The sequence below is a fragment of the Pseudophryne corroboree genome, chromosome 11, assembly GCF_028390025.1.
Source record: "Pseudophryne corroboree isolate aPseCor3 chromosome 11, aPseCor3.hap2, whole genome shotgun sequence".
Classification (NCBI taxonomy): Eukaryota; Metazoa; Chordata; class Amphibia; order Anura; family Myobatrachidae; genus Pseudophryne; species Pseudophryne corroboree.
In genome coordinates this window covers 306,189,190-306,205,646 of record NC_086454.1, presented here as the reverse complement: position 1 = coordinate 306,205,646, position 16,457 = coordinate 306,189,190, and the positions used below count along the sequence as shown (strand labels likewise).

At 48.5% G+C, this 16,457-nt stretch overlaps 1 protein-coding gene across 1 annotated transcript in view; it reads left to right on the top strand.

Moving 5' to 3' along the window:
- ITFG1 (integrin alpha FG-GAP repeat containing 1) overlaps positions 1 to 16,457 on the top strand; it is a 402,294-nt gene that overhangs the window by 270,581 nt on the left and 115,256 nt on the right. The gene's annotated exons all lie outside the window — the stretch shown is intronic.

Sequence of the window (16,457 nt, the reverse complement as noted above, 5' to 3'; positions counted from 1 at the left end):
ACTGTAAATGTAGTTAAGTGAGTGTGAAGAAGTTGGGAGAAAGCAAGTCCTGTTTTTGGAAGTCCAAAAACGCATTTCCCATCAATAAAACTCCTCAACATACATGTCCGTCCTCTGCATATATGTCTCACGTGATTTACATCACTACATACAGTACCAGCCAAAAGTTTGGACACACCTTCTCATTCAATAGTATTTATTTATTTTAATTATTTTCTACATTGTAGATTAATACTGAAGACCTCAAAACTATGAAAGAACACATATGGGATTATGTTGTAAACAAAAAAGTGTTAAACAAATCAAAATATGTTTTATTTTTTAGATTCCTCAAAGTAGCCCCCTTTTGCTTTGATGAAAGCTTTGCACACTCTTGGCATTCTCTCAGTCAGCTTCATGAGGTAGTCTCCTGGAACGGTTTTGAATTAACAGGTTTGCCTTGTCAAGAGTCAATCTGTGGAATTACTTGCCTTCTTAATGTGTTTGAGACCATCAGTTGTGTTGTGCAGAGGTAGGGTTAGTACACAGTGGACACCCCTATATGACTACTGTTGTAATCCATATTATGGCTCGGACCAGTCAACTCAGCAAAGAGAAACTATAATCCATCATTACTTTAAGACATGAAGGTCACTCGATACGGAAAATTTTAAGAACTTTGAATGTATCAAGAGCATTTGCAAAAACCATTAAACGCTATGATGAAACTGGCTCTCATGAGGACTGCCCCAGGAAAGGAAGACCATGAGAAACCTCTGCTGCAGAGGATAAGTTCATTAGAGTTACCAGCCTCAGAAACTGCTACTTAACAGCACCTCAGATTAAAGCCCACATACATTCTTCACAGAGTTCAAGTAGCAGACAAATCTCAACATCAACTGTTCAGAGGAGACCGCGTGAATCAGGCCTTCATGGTCGAATTGCTTCGAAGAAGCCACTACTGAGGATAAACAAGAACAGAATTGTTTGGGCCAAGAAACACAAGGAATGGACCAGTGGAAATCTGTACTGTACTGTCTGGTCTGATGAGTCCAAATTTGAGATTTTTTGTTCCAACCGCCGTGTCTTTATGAGACGCAGAGAAGGTGAGCGGATGGTTTCTGCATGTGTGGTACCCACTGTGAAGCATGGAGGAGGAGGTGTGATGGTGTGGGGGTGCTTTGCTGGTGACAATGTTGGTGATTTATTCAAAATTAAAGGCACACTTAACCAGCATGCCTACCACAGCATTCTGCAGTGCCATGCCATCCCATCCCATCTGGTTTGCGCTTACTGGGACCATCATTTGTTTTTCAACAAAACAATGACCCCAAACACACCTCCAGGCTATGTAAGGTCTACTTGACCAAGGAAAGTGATGAAGTGCTGCGTCAGATGACCTGGCCTCCGCAATCACCTGACCTAAACCCAATTGAGATGGTTTGGGATTAGTTGGATCGCAGAGTGAAGGAAAAGCAGCCAACAAGTGCTCAGAACCTCTGGGAACCCCCTCAAGACTGTTGGAAAACCATTCCAGGAAACTACCTCATGAAGCCGATTGAGAGAATGCCAAGAGTGTGCAAAGCTGTCATCAAAGCACAATGGGGCTACTTTGAGGAATCTAAAATATAAAACATATTTTTATTTTAACACTTTTTTTGTTTACAACATAATTCCATATGTGTTCTTTCATAGTTTTGATGTCTTCAGTATTAATCTACAATATAGAAAATAATTAAAATAAATAAAAACCATTGAATGAGAAGATGTGTCCAAACTTTTGACTGGTACTGTACATGTCCTACATTATTTAGCCCATTTTTCTGTTTGTTAAGTAAAATGACCATCTCTAAATACATTCTTATTCATTGGGAGAGGTGTCCCAGGGCTGCTGCTGCACGGTGACCGAACATTTTTGCCTTAAAATAAGGATTTTATTCCTACTTTTCACCTAGTCCGGAGCTGCAATCTAAAATACACCTTCTTGAGACCCATGTGAGCTCAACACGGAGTTCTAATTGAATAGCTAAAAGTTGCTGCTTCAGGTTAATATCCAGCATTGAGTAATTTCTCTTACGTCCTAGAGGATAGCGGGAATCCATTTAGTACCATGGGATATAGACGGGTCCAATAGGAGCCATGAGCACTTTAATAATTTGATAGTGTGCTCTGGCTCCTCCCTCTATGCCCCTCCTACCAGACTCAGTTTAGAAAATGTGCCCGGAGGAGCCGGTTACGTCGCTGGAAGCTCCTGAAGAGTTTTCTGCATTTATTTTATCTGTTTGTTATTTTCAGGCAGGACTGGATGGCACCAGCCTGCCTGCTTCGTGGGACTTAGAGGGGGGAACGGCCCAACCTCTTGAAGGGTTAATGGTCCCGTTCCCACGCTGACAGGACAATAGCTCCTGAGGGAACTATTCGCATGCCCCACCACGGCAAGCGTACATTTCCGCAGCACGCCGCCACCCCTAACAGAGCCAGAAGATAGGTAGCGCTTACTAGTGTATTAAGTCCCCCATTTGGGTACTTAGTCTGCGACCCGGCTAAGCTTGGCATTAGCAGTAAGGGCGCTGTGTGCTGGCTCCAGGCTATCTCTGTGTCTCTCTTAAAGGGCTCTTTGTGGGTTAATTGTGCATTTAACCTTTTCGTGTGTGTGTGTGTGTGTGTGTGTGTGTGTGTGTGTGTGTGCTGTCACTGTCACAGTATGTCAGACAAAGAGTGTGTTTCATGTAAGGCACAGTGTTCCTCTTCTCCAGGGGGCTCACTGCAGTGAACTCAGTGCAGTGTACCCTTCCAGGCTAGCGGGGCAGAGCCAGCTTGGCTGGATTCTATTAGGGGAATGATTTCCAATATCTATCTCTAAATTGTCCCGCAATGAGAAAGAGACGCAATACTTAAGACAATCGATGACTGAGTTTATGAACAGAGACTCAGTACCCAAACCAGCGTCTCAGTCCCCTACCATTTGTCAGCAAAAACGTCCTGCAGTCTGACTCTGATGACTGCATATCCCTGATAAAGTAATAGAGGAGACTGAGGAGTCTTATTTTAATATAAAAACGAAATCCTCAGCCACTTTTCCTGTGTGTCAAAGAAATTAAACACCATCCTGATAGGACATTTCAAATCCCTAAAAGGTTGAGATCATCTTTTCTGCAGTGGGGTACACTGGTATTCCACAGGGAATAACATTGGGGTGTAGAGTTGGATCTTGATCCCAGGCACCAACAGGCTAAAAACTTTGACTGTTCCCAGGATGCACCGCACCTCCTCCTCTATATAACCCCTCCTCCGTGCACAAGAGCTCAGTTGGTGCCTGCATAGCAGGTCACTAACAGGCGAGGGCTGCGTTAGGCAGCCCTGAAGTATTGAAAACTGAGCAGTAGCATTTTTATGTCCTTAGGACATGCTGTGCTGCGGCTCCATCACCTACCCTCTGTGGCGCTGTATACTCCCGCGGCCTGGTTCCCTGGTACTTACAGCAGAGACGCACCATTATCTTGGCACACCGCCGCTGCTCATCTCCAGGATCGCGTGGCTGCAGGACATGGGTAGGAGGTAAGAGGGTCCCCCAGGTGGGACCCACCGGGTTGAAATCGCGATCTCATGTGGTCTCTAGGAAATGGACCGCGCGGCTGGGGTGGACAATGTACGGCTCAGGGACCCCACTATATCCACCAGGGCTATAGGAGCACAGGTTACTTTGTATACAGGCTCCGTTTATACCAGTGGTGAAGTCCAGCAAAAGGGAGATAGAGCGCTAACCTGTAGCCCCTCCCCCCAGCTCCAGGCGCCATCTCCCGCAGATGTTCCCGTCCTGGAGCTGCTTTCACTTTCTCCCTCAACTTCCTGCTGACACCAGGTGCCGTTTCTACTTCAGGGCTGCTCTCCACGGGATTGCTGGGTGCTGTCTCCTCTGTATAGCCGCCTGTCAAAGCGCCGTGCTTATACAGACACTTGAGTATTCTACATGTCATATAGACGGCGTTAGTTAAGAAATAAGTGTGCTTCTAACAGAATAGGTAGTACAATTATTCTGTGATATACATCCAGTATTGCTGTGCATTGTTATATCTCTCTGCATATACATATCTGCTATTATAAGTAAATTGCCTGTCCAGTGCATTATTTTCTCTTACGTCCTAGAGGATGCTGGGGTCCATATTAGTACCATGGGGTATACACAGGTCTACCAGGAGCCATTGGCACTTTAAGAGTTTAAGAGTGTGGGCTGGCAACTCCCTCTATGTCCCTCCTACCAGACTCAGTCTAGAAACTGTGCCCGGAGGAGCCGGTCACAGCTAGGGGAGCTCTACAGAGCTTTCTTAGTAAAAGTTTATTTTAGAGTTTTTATTTTACAGGGAGGATGCTGGCAACAGCCTCCCTGCATCGAGGGACTGAGGGGGGAGCAGTGTCCACCCTGCGGGGTCTGAGCCACTGTCTCCGCTGACTGGACACTGAGCTCCTGAAGGGATAAATCGCTCCCCGCCGCAGGGGAACGCTCACCCCAGCAGCATGCCGCCACCCCCTTGCAGAGCTGAAGTTTGTGGCGAGTGAGTCACTGACCCCCCTAGCAAGCAAGGGGCCGGTGTGAAGATGGCGGCTACAGGGTAGGAGCGCAGTACTAACTGCGCTCCGGGGAAGGCTCAGCTCAGCCTGATCCGGCGCCTTAACACTACACTGACCGGAAAGCCTGTCGGGGTCTGTGGATCTCAGCCAGCAATAAATCCTCAGGCTAGTATAATCTTAGAAGAGCGGGAAGACAGCGCCATTAAGGGGGCAGAGCTTCTCCTCAGAGCGGACCCAGCAGCGTTCAACGTCATTTTCTTGTCTGCAGATACGCTGCCAGTGGAAGAACAGTCCCTCCAGAGCACCTCCAGCTATCTGTACGGTACCAGGGGGTTGTAGAAGGGAGGGGAGGCTGTGTAAAGACTGCACCTATTAAGGGACACAGTCAGCGCTGGTTAAGGGTCTCCCTATACCTATATAGCGCTGTGTGTGGGTTGGCTCCAATCTCTGTGTCTCTCTGACATTCTTAGGGGCTATTCTGCGGCCTACTATTGTCTGTGCATGGATTTCTATAGCCAAGTGGTCAATCACTCTGTAGGAGGACTTGACTACGATGGATAAAGGTGACGTTGATTTGTTTTTACGTAACATACAGGATTCTGCAAAGTTCCTGGTAGAATCCATGAAGAACCTGGGTTCCATGGCTGCAGGGATCTCCTCCATGTCCGTCTCAGCTTGCAGCGGTCTCTGGCTGCGCCAATGGTCTGCGGATGCAGAATCCAGGAAAAGTGTGAAGAGCCTACCCTATACAGGTCAGGCTCTTTTTGGGGAGGCACTGGATGCGTGGATTGCCACGGTTACCGTGGGTAAGTCTCCTTTTCTCCCCACAGCTGCACCGGCTACGAAGAAGCCTTTTACTCCCAACACGTCACAGTCCTTTCGTCCCGCGAGGCCTAGAAAGAACAAGTCTTCTCACACCTTCTTTAGAGGCGGGCGGGCCAAATCCAAAAAGCCTGCTCCCGCAGGTTCCCAGGACCATAAGCCGGCTTCTGGTACCTCAAAGTCCTCAGCATGACAGTGGACCGCACAGCCTGGAGATTGGTCAGGTGGGAGCAAGACTCCGGCATTTCAGCCACGTCTGGGTGTCGTCGGGTCTGGATCCCTGGATACAGGATATTGTGTCCCGGGGGTACAGGCTGGAGTCTCATACTCTCCCACCGCACCGTTTCTTCAAATCAGGCTTGCCAGCTTGCTGGCAGACAGAGCTATTCTTCTGGACGCTATCCGAAAATTGGTAGTGTCCGAGGTCATTGTTCCAGTTCCACCTCATCAGTTGAACAAAGGTTACTATTCCAACCTTTTTGTGGTACTGAAGCCGGATGGTTCAGTAAGGCCAATTCTGAATTTGAAATTTCTGAACCCTTATGTCGGGGATTTCAAATTCAAGATGGAGTCTCTGAGAGCAGTTATCTCAGGACTGACGGAGGGTGAGTTCCTGGTGTCCCTGGACATCAAGAATGCGTACCTCCACATTCCCATTTGGTCACCGCACCAGGCCTCAGGTTTGCACTGTTAGACGATCACTATCAGTTTCAGGCACTGCCGTTCGGTCTCTCCACGGCACCTAGGTTCTTTACCAAGGTGATGGCAGAGATGATGGTTCTCCTCCGCAAGCAGGGGGTGAACATAATTCCGTAACTGGACGATCTGCTGATCAAGGCATCGTCCACAGAGAAGTTGTTAAGATCCATTGCTCTCATGACACATCTGCTCAAGGAGCACGGTTGGATACTGAACCTTCCAAAGTCTCATCTGGAGCCGACAAGGAGGCTGTCTTTCCTGGGGCTGATCCTCGACATGGAGGTACAGAGGGTGTTTCTACCAGTGGAGAAAGCGTTGGTTATCCAAACAATGGTCTGGGATGTCTTGAAGCCTGCCCGGGTTTCGGTTCATCAGTGCATCCGCCTTCTGGGGAAGATGGTTGCCTCCTACGAGGCTCTGCAGTACGGAAGGTTTCATGCTCGATCCTACATATGCACCAGAAGATACGTCTGTCACCGAAAGCGAGGATTTCGTTCCTCTGGTGGCTTCAACTACCACACCTTCTGGAGGGCCGAAGGTTCGGAGTTCAGGACTGGATCCTTCTAACCACGGATGCAAGTCTAAGAGGTTGGGGAGCAGTCGCTCAGGGGGTAGCCTTCCAAGGAAGGTGGTCAAGTCAAGAATCCCTTCTCCCGATAAACATCCTAGAGCTAAGAGCCGTATACAACGGCCTTCTTCATGCAGCACACCTTCTGCAGAATCGGGCTGTTCAGGTGCAATCGGACAACGTGACCACAGTGGCCTACATAAACCGACAAGGCGGAAACGAAGAACAGGGCTGCAATGTCAGAGGTGACAAGAATCCTCCTCTGGGCAGAAAGGCACGTGGTAGCGATGTCGGCAATCTTCATTCTGAGAGTAGACAACTGGGAAGCGGACTTCCTCAGCAGACACGATCTCCATCCAGGAGAGTGGGGCCTCCACTCGGAGGTGTTCAAGGAGGTAACCGGTTGGTGGGGGGTTCCTCACATAGACATGATGGCCTCCCGCCTCAACAAGAAACTGCGGAGTTACTGTTTCAGGTCGAGAGACCCACAGGCAGTGGCGGTGGACGCACTAGTAACGCCGTGGGTGTTCACGTCAGTGTATGTGTTCCCTCCACTTCCTCTAATTCCAAAAGTCCTACAACTTTTAAAAAGAACAAAGGTTCTGGCAATCCTCATTGCTCCGAACTGGCCAAGGAGGGCTTGGTACGCAGATCTGCTGGATCTGCTGTTGGAAGATCCAAGGCCCCTACCTCTTCGAGAGGATCTTCTACTGCAGGGGCTGTTCGCTTATCAACACTTACCACGGCAACGTTTGATCCAAGCCAGGAAGGGGGTAACGTCCAAACATTACCACCGTATATGTAAGAAGTACGTCTCTTGGTGTGAGAGCAGACAGTATTTTGCGGTGGAATTTCATCTGGGACGTTTCCTGCTTTTTCTGCAGTCAGGAGTGGATGTGGGCCTACGCCTAGGCTCTATTAAAGTCCAGATTTTGGCTTTGTCTGTTTACTTTCAGAAACAATTGGGTTCTCTCCCTGAAGTTCAGACGTTCTTGAAAGGTGTTCTGCAGCCTCCCTCTGTGCTGCCCACGGCACCTTGGTATCTCAATTTGGTGCTGCAGTTCCTCCAATCGGACTGGTTTGAACCATTACAGGAGGCTGATGTAAAGTACCTTACGTGGAAGGCCGTCACACTGTTGGCCTTGGCTTCAGCAAGGCATGTGTCGGAGCTAGGGGCGTTGTCTCACAAGAGTCCCTACTTAATTTTCCATGAGGACAGAGCTGAACTCAGAACTCATCAGCAATTTCTTCCTAAGGTGATGTCCGCTTTTCACATCAACCAACCTATTGTGGTATCGGCTGTGACGTACTCCTCTGCTACTTCAAAGTCTTTGGATGTTGTGAGGGCTTTGAAGGTATATGTAAAGAGAACAGCTCGTCACAGAAAATCCAACTCGCTGTTCGTTCTCTATGATCCCAGTAAAATTGGGTGTCCTGCTTCAAAGCAGTCTATCGCATGCTGGATTAGGCTTACTATCCAGCATGCTTATTCCACGGCAGGATTGCCGGTTCCAAAATCTGTAAAAACCCACTCTACTAGGTCGGTGGGTTCTTCTTGGGCGGCTGCCCGGAGTGTCTTGGCTTTACAGCTCTTCCGGGTTGCTACTTGGTCAGGTTCGAACACGTTTGCAAAGTTTTACAAGTTCAGTACTTTGGCCTCTGAGGACCTTCAGTTTGGTCAATCAGTTCTGCAGGAACCTCAGCACTCTCCCATTCGGTTTGGGAGCTCTGGTACTTCCCCATGGTACTAAATTGACCCCAGTATCCTCTAGGACGTAAGAGAAAATAGGATTTAATTACCTACCAGTAAATCCTTTTCTCGTAGTCCGTAGGGGATACTGGGTGCCCGCCCAGTGCTTCGTTCTTCCTACACTGTTACTTGATTAAGTATTCTGGTTTGTTCAGCTGTTGCTGTTCATGTTTCAAGTTTTGGTTAGCATGGCTTTCCTATTGCTCTGTGTGCTGGTTCGTAATTTCACCACTTTCCTTTTCTGTCCTTCTCTCAAAGTATGTCCGTTTCCTCGGGCACAGTTTCCTAGACTGAGTCTGGTAGGAGGGGCACAGAGGGTGGAGCCAACGCACACAATCAAATTCTTAAAAGTGCCAAAGGCTCCTAGTGGACCCGTCTATACCCCATGGTACTAAATGGATTCCCAGTATCCTCTACGGACTACGAGAAAAGGATTTACCGGTAGGTAATTAAAATCCTAATTTTTGCTTGAATCGGCCCCTAGAGTTGGGAAAGGAATGTTGCAGTTCATTTCTATATTCCAGTGTGAAATAAATCCTTCTCTGCCTGCAAAAAAAAAAAAAAAAAAGAAGTTGCACCATTTAGCTGGACACTACTGGATGGAAGGTTCTATGTGATCTTTAATGAGGGAAACAGTAGATGTTCGTTTCTAATTACCATACAGTCATGTATTGGGACTTCAGCATTTACTACTGACACTGGCGTGCTGTGAGTATACAGTACACACTTGTTACTCCTGCGCAAGCCTGGCGGGAATGCCGCTGTTTTTTTAATGTTGCATTCACCTGGAGATGTATCACTCCAACATGCTTCTCTTCCCATGTCTGTCTGGAGCGCAGATGTGGCCAGCGTTTAATGAGTCCCATTATGTCAGCGAGTGAGTGAAGCCAATAGACGGTAAAACACAGCACATATTCTCACTGATATCACTCACCAGACGGCAGCGTTTGTTTCAGCTGAAGTCGCACCATCTGGAGTATGTTTTTATTACATATCTTGCTAGATATCTTTATTACATATCTCACATAGTGCAAACCAGTGGTTTTTAGGCTGTAGCCACCTCGAACAGTCACAGAGTGGCTCCCTGTTGTGTCAGTAGGGGTGTGGTATTGAAAGTCGACAGTAACTAGGTCGACAATGTCTAGGTCGACCACTATTGGTCGACAGTAACTAGGTCGACAGGGTGTCTAGGTCGACAGGGTCTTTAGGTTGACATGTTCTAGGTCGACAGGTCAAAATGTCGACATTAATTTTTTATGTTATTTTGGTGTCGTTTTGTTCGTAGAGTGACCGGGAACCCCAATTAGTGCACCGCGTCCCCTCGCATGGCTCGCTTCGCTCGCCATGCTTCGGGCATGGTGCCTTCGCTTCGCTCGGCACAGATTACCGTTCCAATCGTAGTCCACGTGGATCGTTAAGTATGAAAAGGTTCAAAAAAAAATTGTGAAAAACTCGTGTCGACCTAGAACATGTCGACCTAAAGACCCTGTCGACCTAGTCACTGTCGACCAATAGTGGTCGACCTAGACATTGTCGACCTAGTTACTGTCGACTTTCAGTCCGGATCCCGTCAGTAGACCTAGACGGCAAGTAACGCCAACATTGCAGATTACTATATTGAAGGTTGTGTGTTACTGAGCCAAAGCGTTACGATGTAATAACTGGAGTGTTTATACGTCTATAAATATATCCATCTGTGTCCCTGCTCGCTTGCTATGCCAGGCAAGAGGTGCTCTGGCAGTTTGCAGACTCGAATACCCTTCTCGCACTGAACTCCTGGGTCCAACCTGGGTGATTGAACACGGTTTCAGGCCGTGTAACAGAGCTGCTGAAACTGTGCTCACTCTGCAGGCTGGGTTATTGATGGGTCGCCCCTTTCAGACTGCACCCGTGTCTCAATGTTCCCAGATCTGCTGGCAAAATCTGATCCGCTTCTCTGGTCCTTACAACTCTGCCCAAAGTTCGACCCTGGGTAGGGGACACAAGGCACACAACCCAGGTAGATCGGGTTGCGCCGGCAATATCCCAGGTTAGAAGTTTGATGTTCAAAGGGTATAAGACAGGGAAGTGCGGGGAGCTAAATGGCTCAGGAGGCACTGGCTAGCACCAGAGCCACATTTACACACAATATATGAGCCAAACGGTACATGTGGGCATTATACACAGGTGCAGCAGTATATACATGTGGGCATTATACACAGGTGCAGCAGTATATACATGTGGGCATTATACACAGGTGCAGCAGTATATACATGTGGGCATTATACACAGGTGCAGCATTATATACATGTGGGCATTATACACAGGTGCAGCAGTATATACATGTGGGCACTATACACAGGTGCAGCAGTATGTACATGTGGGCATTATACACAGGTGCAGCAGTATATACATGTGGGCATTATACACAGGTGCAGCAGTATGTACATGTGGGCATTATACACAGGTGCAGCAGTATATATACATGTGGGCATTATACACAGGTGCAGCAGCATATACATGTGGGCATTATACACAGGTGCAGCAATATATACATGGGGGCATTATACACAGGTGCAGCAGTATATACATGTGGGCATTATACACAGGTGCAGCAGTATATACATGTGGGCATTATACACAGATGCAGCAGTATATACATGTGGGCATTATACACAGGTGCAGCTGTGTATTCATGTGGGCATTATACACAGGTGCAGCAGTATATACATGTGGGCATTATACACACATGCAGCAGTATATACATGTGGGCATTATACACACATGCAACAGTTTATACATGTGGGCATTATACACAGGTGCAGCAGTATATACATGTGGGCATTATACACAGGTGCAGCAGTATATACATGTGGGCATTAAACACAGATGCAGCAGTATATACATGTGGGCATTATACACAGGTGCAGCTGTGTATTCATGTGGGCATTATACACAGGTGCAGCAGTATATACATGTGGGCATTATACACACATGCAGCAGTATATACATGTGGGCATTATACACACATGCAACAGTTTATACATGTGGGCATTATACACAGGTGCAGCTGTATATTCATGTGGGCATTATACACAGGTGCAGCAGTATAATCTCCTGGAAATTTTGTGAGTTTTAATCAGAGATGTGCGGAAAAGGTAGGTAGGGGAGGCACTGACTCACCTGCCATAAACTTTTTACTCAAGAGTTTTGGCTATAAAAATGATTAGAAAAATGCGAAGAAGAAATTTCAAACTTTTTCTTTGTATTTCTCTGACGTCCTAGTGGATGCTGGGAACTCCGTAAGGACCATGGGGATTAGCGGCTCCGCAGGAGACTGGGCACAAAAGAAAAGCTTTAGGACTACCTGGTGTGCACTGGCTCCTCCCCCTATGACCCTCCTCCAAGCCTCAGTTAGATTTTTGTGCCCGGCCGAGAAGGGTGCATTCTAGGAGGCTCTCCTGAGTTTCTTAGAAAAAGTTTAGTTTTAGGTTTTTTATTTTCAGTGAGACCTGCTGGCAACAGGCTCACTGCATCGAGGGACTAAGGGGAGAAGAAGCGAACCTGCCTGCTTGCAGCCAGCTTGGGCTTCTTGGCTACTGGACACCATTAGCTCCAGAGGGACCGAACACAGGCCCAGCCTCGGAGTCCGGTCCCAGAGCCGCGCCGCCGGCCCCCTTACAGAGCCAGAAGCAAGAAGAGGTCCGGGAAAAATCGGCGGCAGAAGACATCCAGTCTTCACCAAGGTAGCGCACAGCACTGCAGCTGTGCGCCATTGCTCCTCAGGCACACTTCACACTCCGGTCACTGAGGGTGCAGGGCGCTGGGGGGGGGCGCCCTGAGCAGCAATAAAAACACCTTGGCTGGCGAAAATACATCACATATAACCCCCAGGGCTATATGGATGTATTTTAACCCCTGCCAGAATATAGCAAAAAGCGGGAGAAAAGTCCGCCGAGAATGAGGCGGAGCCTATCTCCTCAGCACACTGGCGCCATTTTCCCTCACAGCTCCGCTGGAAGGACGTCTCCCTGACTCTCCCCTGCAGTCCTGCACTACAGAAAAGGGTAAAACAAGAGAGGGGGGCACTAATTAGGCGCAGTATTAACATAACAGCAGCTATAAGGGGAAAAACACTTCTATAAGGTTAATCCCTGTTTATATATAGCGCTCTGGTGTGTGCTGGCATACTCTCCCTCTGTCTCCCCAAAGGGCTAGTGGGATCCTGTCCTCTATCAGAGCATTCCCTGTGTGTGTGCTGTGTGTCGGTACGATTGTGTCGACATGTTTGAGGAGGAAAATGATGTGGAGGCGGAGCAATTGCCTGTAATAGAGATGTCACCCCCTAGGGAGTCGACACCTGAGTGGATGGGCTTATGGAAGGAATTACGTGACAGTGTCAGCTCTTTACAAAAGACGGTTGATGACATGAGGCAGCCGGCTACTCAGCTTGTGCCTGTCCAGGCGTCTCAAAGGCCATCAGGGGCTCTAAAACGCCCGTTACCTCAGATGGCAGACACAGACGCCGACACAGATACTGACTCCAGTGTCGACGATGAAGAGACGAATGTGACTTCCAGTAGGGCCACACGTTACATGATTGAGGCAATGAAAAATGTTTTACATATTTCTGATAATACAAGTACCACTAAAAAGGGTATTATGTTTGGTGAGAAAAAACTGCCTGTAGTTTTTCCTGCTTCTGAGGAATTAAATGAAGTGTGTGATGAAGCGTGGGTTTCCCCCGATAAAAAACTGATAATTCCTAAAAGGTTATTGGCATCATACCCTTTCCCGCCAGAGGATAGGGCACGTTGGGAAACACCCCCTAGGGTGGATAAAGCGCTCACACGCTTGTCTAAACAGGTGGCACTACCCTCTCCTGAGACGGCCGCCCTTAAGGAACCTGCTGACAGAAAGCAGGAGAATATCCTAAAATGTATATACACTCATACGGGAGTTATACTGCGACCAGCAATCGCCTCCGCCTGGATGTGCAGTGCTGGGGTGGCTTGGTCGGATTCCCTGACGGACAATATTGATACCCTAGACAGGGACAGTATATTACTGACTATAGAGCATTTAAAAGATGCATTTCTATATATGCGTGATGCACAGAGGGATATCTGCCGACTGGCATCAAGAGTAAGTGCGCTGTCCATTTCTGCCAGAAGAGGGTTATGGACGCGGCAGTGGTCAGGTGATGCGGATTCCAAAAGGCATATGGAAGTATTGCCTTATAAAGGGGAGGAGTTATTTGGGGTAGGTCTATCAGACCTGGTAGCCACGGCAACTGCTGGGAAATCCAAATTTTTACCCCAGGTAGCCTCTCAACATAAGAAGACGCCATATTATCAGGCGCAGTCCTTTCGGACCCATAAGGGCAAGCGGGCAAAGGGCTCCTCTTTTCTGCCCCGTGGCAGAGGGAGAGGGAAAAGGCTGCAGCAAACAGTCGGTTCCCAGGAACAGAAGCCCTCTCCCGCCTCTGCCAAGTCCTCAGCATGACGCTGGGGCGTTACAAGCGGACTCAGGCACGGTGGGGGCCCGTCTCAAGAATTTCAGCGCGCAGTGGGCTCACTCACAAGTGGACCCCTGGATCCTTAAGGTGGTATCTCAGGGGTACAAATTGGAATTCGAGACGTCTCCCCCTCGCCGTTTCCTAAAGTCTGCTTTACCGACGTCTCCCTCCGACAGGGAGGCGGTATTGGAAGCCATTCACGAGCTGTATTCCCAGCAGGTGATAATCAAGGTACCCCTCCTGCAACAGGGAAAGGGGTATTATTCCACGCTGTTTGTGGTACCGAAGCCGGACGGCTCGGTGAGACCTATTTTAAATCTAAAATCCTTGAACACTTAGATACAGAGGTTCAAGTTCAAGATGGAGTCACTCAGAGCGGTGATTGCGAACCTGGAAGAAGGGGATTATATGGTGTCTCTAGACATCAAGGATGCTTACCTCCATGTCCCAATTTACCCTTCTCACCAAGGGTACCTCAGGTTTGTGGTACAGAACTGTCACTATCAGTTTCAGACGCTGCCGTTTGGATTGTCCACGGCACCCCGGGTCTTTACCAAAGTAATGGCCGAAATGATGATACTCCTTCGAAGGAAGGGAGTTTTAGTTATCCCTTACTTGGACGATCTCCTGATAAGGGCAAGATCCAGGGAACAGTTGGAAGTCGGGGTAGCACTATCTCAGGTAGTGTTGCGGCAGCACGGTTGGATTCTCAATATTCCAAAATCGCAGCTGATCCCGTCGACACGTCTTCTATTCCTAGGGATGATCCTGGACACAGTCCAGAAAAAGGTGTTTCTCCCGGAGGAGAAAGCCAGGGAGTTATCCGAGCTAGTCAGAAACCTCCTAAAACCAGGCCAAGTCTCAGTGCATCAATGCACAAGGGTCCTGGGAAAAATGGTGGCTTCCTACGAAGCAATCCCATTCGGCAGATTCCACGCAAGAACTTTTCAGTGGGACCTGCTGGACAAATGGTCCGGATCGCATCTTCAGATGCATCAGCGGATAACCCTGTCACCAAAGACAAGGGTGTCTCTCCTGTGGTGGTTACAGAGTGCTCATCTTCTAGAGGGCCGCAGATTCGGCATTCAGGACTGGGTCCTGGTGACCACGGATGCCAGCCTGCGAGGCTGGGGAGCAGTCACACAGGGAAGGAATTTCCAGGGCTTGTGGTCAAGCCTGGAGACATCACTTCACATAAATATCCTGGAGCTAAGGGCCATTTACAATGCTCTAAGCCTAGCAAGACCTCTGCTTCAAGGTCAGCCGGTGCTGATCCAGTCAGACAACATCACGGCAGTCGCCCACGTAAACAGACAGGGCGGCACAAGAAGCAGGAGGGCAATGGCAGAAGCTGCAAGGATTCTTCGCTGGGCGGAAAATCATGTGATAGCACTGTCAGCAGTGTTCATTCCGGGAGTGGACAACTGGGAATTAGACTTCCTCAGCAGGCACGACCTCCACCCGGGAGAGTGGGTTCTTCATCCAGAAGTCTTCCACATGATTGTGAACCGTTGGGAAAAACCAAAGGTGGACATGATGGCGTCCCGCCTCAACAAAAAACTAGACAGTTATTGCACCAGGTCAAGGGACCCTCAGGCAATAGCTGTGGACGCTCTGGTAACACCGTGGGTGTACCAGTCAGTGTATGTGTTCCCTCCTCTGCCTCTCATACCCAAGGTACTGAGAATTATAAGACGGAGAGGAGTAAGAACTATACTCGTGGCTCCGGATTGGCCAAGAAGGACTTGGTAACCGGAACTTCAAGAGATGCTCACAGAGGACCCGTGGCCTCTACCTCTAAGAAGGGACCTGCTCCAGCAAGGACCCTGTCTGTTCCAAGACCTACCGCGGCTGCGTTTGATGGCATGGCGGTTGAACGCCGGATCCTGAAGGAAAAAGGCATTCCGGATGAAGTCATCCCTACCCTGATCAAAGCCAGGAAGGATGTAACCGCAAGGCATTATCACCGTATTTGGAGTAAATATGTTGCGTGGTGCGAGGCCAGGAAGGCCCCTACAGAGGAATTTCAACTGGGTCGATTCCTGCATTTCCTGCAAACAGGAGTGTCTATGGGCCTAAAATTGGGGTCCATTAAGGTTCAAATTTCGGCCCTGTCGATTTTCTTCCAGAAAGAACTGGCTTCAGTTCCTGAAGTTCAGACGTTTGTCAAGGGGGTGCTGCATATACAGCCTCCTTTTGTGCCTCCAGTGGCACCTTGGGATCTCAATGTAGTTTTGGGGTTCCTAAAATCACATTGGTTTGAACCACTCACCACTGTGGACTTAAAATATCTCACATGGAAAGTGGTAATGCTGTTGGCCCTGGCCAGGCGTGTGTCAGAATTGGCGGCTTTATCCTATAAAAGCCCTTACCTGATTTTTCATACGGACAGGGCAGAATTGAGGACTCGTCCTCAATTTCTCCCTAAGGTGGTTTCAGCGTTTCACCTGAACCAGCCTATTGTGGTACCTGCGGCTACTAGGGACTTGGACGACTCCAAGTTGCTGGACGTAGTCAGGGCCCTGAAAATATATGTTTCCAGGACGGCTGGAGTCAGAAAATCTGACTCGCTG